The sequence below is a fragment of the Hyperoodon ampullatus genome (assembly GCF_949752795.1).
Source record: "Hyperoodon ampullatus genome assembly, chromosome: 15".
In the NCBI taxonomy this organism is placed as follows: domain Eukaryota; kingdom Metazoa; phylum Chordata; class Mammalia; order Artiodactyla; family Ziphiidae; genus Hyperoodon; species Hyperoodon ampullatus.
In genome coordinates, this window is record NC_136928.1 from 37,111,526 (window position 1) to 37,117,525 (window position 6,000).

A 6,000-nucleotide genomic window follows, 5' to 3' on the forward strand; every position below is an offset into this window, starting at 1 on the left:
TGGTGCGCAGGCTCTGGAGTGCATTGCACACAGACTCTCTGGTTGAGGCGTGTGGCTCAGTAGTCGTGGCGCGTGGGCTTAGTTGCCCCGTAGCATGTGGGATCTTAATTCCTGGACCAGGGATCGAACCTGCATTCCCCTGCATTGGAAGGCGGATTCTTTACCACTGACCACCAGGGAAGGTGGGACTTTTTTGGGAGGAGGGTGCTTTGGTCATTTCAGGGCCCCCAGACCACTTCAGCATTATCAGGCCTTTCTGTAGTCTCATCATACTCAACTGCATATTGGAGCCTGCAGAGCCTGTCTTGATTTCTGCTGCTGTTCTCAGAACAGCCTGATCAATTGTCAATTCTCAGAACACCTGATGGTAGTTTTAGGGTTCTCGGATTCCCAGGGCCTTCAAAATTGCCTTTGGCTTCTGTACTTCCTTTCATAATCTTCCTGACACCACGAGGGTCTTGTTTTCTCATTTTGGAATCTATGGCTCTTTATATCGCCTGATTTTATTATAGATGTTAGCTGAGGGTTTTGAGTTTTGTTCTTGTCATTAAATGGGAGCGTACAGGATGATTCAAACACTAGACTGCTACCACTACCATCTTCCCAGAAAATTCTCAGACTTAGTTTTCCTGTGTACTTTTTGAACTGTTTGAATTTTTTTTTACCGTATTACTTAGAAAAATAATTTAAAAGAAAATATTGGACTAGGAGTAAAGACTTTACCCCCCTTCTACCACCGAAATGAAATGAAATAAAAAGATGGTGGTGATAAATGCAGCTGATACAGAAAATTAAGGAAGCTGAGGGAAAGCTTGTGCTGGTAATTTAAAGGACCTTCAAAAAAGCCCTGAAAGGGTGAGGAGTGGGCCCCGTGGATATCAGGGGGGAAGGGCTACAGGCAGAGAAGAGTCAGTGCTGAGTTCTCGGGGGTGGGGGGGAGTGTGCTCAGATGTTTGAGGAACAGCAAGGAGGCTAGGGTGGCTGGAACAGAGAGAAGAGGAGGAAAAGACACAGGAATGAGGTCAGAAAGACATGGCAGGGGGGAGGTGGGTACAGAGAAGGAGAGGATCTTGGAGGCCATTGTAAGGATTTTGGCTTCTTTGACTGAGATGGGGAGCCACTGGGGGTTTTGAGAAGGGTGATGTGATCTGACATCACCTAGTGTCTTTCTGCAGCTGAGTGAGAATGGTCTGTAAATGGCAAGGGCAAAAACAGGCAGGTCACTTCAGAGACTTTTTAAATTACCCATATTGCAAATACAGGTGTGTCTAATTTCAAAGCTAGTTCTCCTACCACTATACCTTATGCACTGAAGTGGTCAGAAGGGTGATTAACTTCTAATGTATGGGTAGTTATTTTTTCCCCAAAACTGCTGTATTACAAATGACCCGTGAAAATATACTTTTAAAAAATCATCTTAAGACCCACTTACTACAGTTTTGCATATGTAGTGTCTTAAGTTCTTTTATTTTTCCATTAGAAGCTATTCCCCCAAGAGAAGAAAAACTGACTAGCTTAGTAATATAATAGCATTGAGAAATTCAAACCAGCACTTATGACTCAGTCCATTAGGGACTGAAAGCAGCAGTGGGGCAATTTTGTAGAGGTTCTTCTTTATTGATCTTATAATTAAGAAATAACCATTGGGTTGCAGACATGATCTTGAAATAAAGTAATATTTTTCCAAGAAAAGGATGTGGTAGAGACTGCCAGTTGTTTGACCAGTAACTATTTTTCCTTTCTTCCTTCCTGCTTTTGCTGGAGGTGGCAATATACCCAGCTGAAAACAAAAACAAAAACCTGTATTTCCCAATTTCCTTGCAGCTAGGAGGTCACGTGATACCATCCTGGCCAGAGAGAAGTAAATGGGGTTTTCAGGAAAGGTCTTTAGAGGGGAAAGATTTGGCTAGCTTGGCCTTTTGGTCTTTGCCTTTTCTCTTTTCCTCCTTCCTCCTTCCTGGAACTTGAATGTGATGGTTAGAGTCACAGCATTCATCTTATAATCATGAGAGAAAGGCCAAGAAAAATCTGAGAAACTTTGGCCCTCACACCTTTGAGCCACCGAAATAATACTGCCAACCTCCAGACTCAGTGTTATCTTGTTTAAGCCTCAGCCATTTGAGTTTTTATTAAATGTAGGAAAACACAGTTTCTAATTCAAGAGATCTATGCAACCCATCATTAAACATAGTTTGGAAAGAAGTAACATTTCTGAATTTTCACAGACTACATGTGCTTGTTATGCTAAACCTGTACACTGAGGTCTATCTTTTACTTGTCTTTGAAGAATGCTCACTTTTTCCAAGAAGAAAAATATTCCTTGTATTTATCTCTGAGGAAGGAAATGCAAGATAGGGAATTAACATTCTAAAGAAAAACAACAGTGGAGCTCTACTCAAACAAATAACAATATTTCTGTTCATCTTGAATTATTAATAAAAAGAAGCATGGTACATTTTATTATGAAAATAAGTGATTTGTGGCATCATAATCATGTTCAGATGGATAGGGTGTGATACAGTATCCTTTTGCCAACCTTAAAAGTTATGTTCCTGAAAACCTTGCCAAGAGAACATGTGGCTGACGAACTGAAACACTTCATGAGGAATGTGGAGGCAGGAACAAAAATATGGCAGGAGGAAGCTGAAAAAAGTACATTTTTTTAAAAAAAATTATTTATTTATTTTATTTTTGCTGCATTGGGTCTTTGTCACAGTGTGCAGGCTTCTCCTTGTGGTAGCTTCTCTTGTTGCCGAGCATGGGCTCTAGAGCACAGGCTCAGTAGTTGTGGCGCATGGGCTTAGTTGCTCCGTGGCATGTGGGATCTTCCCGGACCAGGGATCGAACCCGTGTCCCCTGCATTGGCAGGCAGATTCTTAACCACTGTGCCACCAGGGAAGCTCAAAAAATACATTTTTAAAAATGTTCACTAATATAAAACAGCCTGTAACAGAGAAGAACAAACCTGACTTCGTATTGGACCTATTCCTTTAGTTCTAACCCTGGTGCTCTGTTGCCTGTGCTTAGTCATGCTGGCTCTGCACCTTTGTAAAAGAATGTTGCCTATAGCTGGAAATGATAGCCCATTCTCAAGGCTCTGACATTTAAAGGTATAACACTTTTTCCATCATTTCAAGATAAAAAGTTGCAGAAACAGAGAATAACATTTGTCTTGTTGGAGGTTTATAGGAACATTGTGACCAGGCCTACATGGACAGCTGCAAGAACAAAGGATTCCGGCACCAAGAAGTTTACAACAAACAGCCACACCCCCTCCCCTTCTAGTATAAAAAGTGCATGAATTCTAAATCAGGTAAGATGGTTCTTTGGGACACTAGTCCACCATCTTCTTGGCCTGCTGTCTTTCTGAATAAGGGCACTATTCCTTGCCCCAGCACCTCATCTCTTGGTTTATTGGCCTGTTGTGGGGTGAGCAGTATGAGCTTGGACTCAGTAACAAGCTCACTAAATAAAGTCATATCAATGACATTATGGACATACATATACATAATTAATAATGAGTGCCATACAATTCATTTTCTTTGTTATTCCTTACTCACCAAGAAATTTTCAGAACTTGTTTGTCTCTCATTGTTTTAATGAGATCTTGTAAATTTGTTTTACTCTTATGGGAGTGAAGAGAAATTGCATTTTGCCTCAGTTTTTCTTTCTCTCACAAGGAGACTCTGAACCAATATTTCCTTGTTAGTTCTTCTGTGATCCGCTGTTAGTTCTACCTCTCTCCAACTTCCCCAGTTTCTTATCTCAGACCAACTGGGTAGCTGGACTAGCTCAGAAGGCTCTCTGACCTGCCATCACTTCTGGAACCATTAGGAAAGTATGAATTTTAAGAAAAGGGGAAAGGAGGAGAGTTTAAAAGCAGCAAATAAAAATAAGAATCTTTCATTTGTATAACTGTAGTTTTTAAAGTATTTCACATTATATCATTGGAATCTCACATCCAACCTGTGAGGCAGGTAGAGTGTCCTTTCCATTTTGCAGAGGAGGAAATTAAATAGCCCGGGCTATGTCATGAAAATAGTTAATGACAAAGCCTGGACTAGAATCCTCTGCTTGTTCACCTGCCCTACCCTACACTCTAAGGAACATTACCTTAGAAATGGAAGATCAATTCAAGCTCTTAAGATGACTCAGAAACAAGCAAAACAATAGGTTTTTTTTTTTTTCAAGAAAAGCATGATTGGGTTTTGTTTGTTTTTTGTTGGATGGTTTTTGTTTTTGTTTCTGTTCTTTTCTTTTTTTTTTTTTTTTTTTGTTCTTAGACTAGATCCCACTAATGGTGTACAGGAACTTTTGTGTTCAAAAGCTTCAGAATCTATAAACTTAAACAATACCCCAAATGTAATGTAAAATATAACTAAGAAACATGTTACAGTCCTGATATGAAAACTATCAAGAGGAACTAATGAAAAACTTTTGCCTTATTTTAAAAGGATCCTTTTTGTCCATGATAAACACACTCTATGATGTAAAAGGGTCTAAATTTTTAAAAACAGCTTTGTGTGTATTCTTCCAGAAATGTTATGTTTGTATATAAATATTCTATAGTACATGTATTACAGATATTCTATAATGTATAAACTCTATGCTACATGTAATCTACATGTCTATATCCTGTAAATGGCATCACAGATTTCATACATACCTGCTGTCATCTGCATCATTCTCAGAGATGTCACCTCTTAGCAGAAAACCTGTCCTTCCCGAGACCTCTTGGACTTTAGATCTTTGCCTTCCTCCTCCCCAGGGACCTATTCTCTTCCACCTCATCCAGGCACTTTAAAATCATTCCTTTGAACCCCATACTCTGACTACAACTGCTGCTGCCTTCTACCTTAGTTGCTACTTCTCTTTTCTGTTAACAACTTTCCAGATGTTGTTAAGCTCTAGATTCACCCGCTCTTATTTCTTCTCTTGCTTTCTTTGTTCTTGTGGCTTTATTCTTGTTTTATTCCTTTACTGACATTTTGGTGGAGTTTCAGGAGGGTTTATGTGGTCAGAACATTCCTCCTTTCACAATATTTTCTCTTCTCCTGGGTATTTTTCTGGTTTTCTGCCTTCTTTGCCAGCAAATTCTATTCCCTTTGCCCTCTAAGGGCTCCTCAGGGCTCCATCCCTGATCCTCTTCTTTTATCTCCCCAGGTGTTTAAAGTGAAGGTTTCACAATCACAGTGATAGAATCATAGGGAGCAACTGCAGTCACTGCCACTCTGAAGCCTATTCTTTGTAAGGTAATGCCAAGTTCTTTAGCTGGGGCTAAAAAGAATGTGAATTTTAAAATAGAACCTCAACATGCATTTATTTAAGAAGTGATGGCTCCTTCAAAAGAATGGTTCTCAATATATTTTGAATCACCGTGGATCAAACATACTTAGAACCAGTTTCATCCTTTTGGGTTGAAATTGATTTCTGAGCTTAAGGTGTATTCTTTTGAGTACCTCAATGGTGCCAAGTATTTCTTCTTCGAGAACAAGTTAATCTTTTAAAAAACTGACAAAAGTAATTTGGCAAAAAGACTAGTGAATAAGATAAGTAGTCAAACTAGTGTCATTGGTTTCGCAAAACAAGCCTAGCAGTAAAATAATGAGACTGGTGTTCTTGCCTTGCTGAGAAATTGCCTCTGAGATGGGTCTATAAGTGTTTGGGCACTGCAGCAGCGTTGCTGGCAGCTGCAGCTCCCTGAGGGCAGGGCCTGTGACCATTTTGCCAATTACTGGACCCCCAGCATCTACTATAGTGGCTGGTGCATTGTGGGTGCTCGATAAATACTGGTTGAAAGACTGAATGAATAAATGGATAAACTGACAATGGTGCTAATTCTATGATACTCGTTGAATGCATATATTTGAAATAGTTGTTTTTTGAAAGAAAATATCTTCCATAATTTGCAAATTTAACTATAATCTGATGGTTTATAGGAAATGCCCCAAGCTACTCAACTTAATTTTCTTTCTTTTGACATAATACCATCTTAGGATA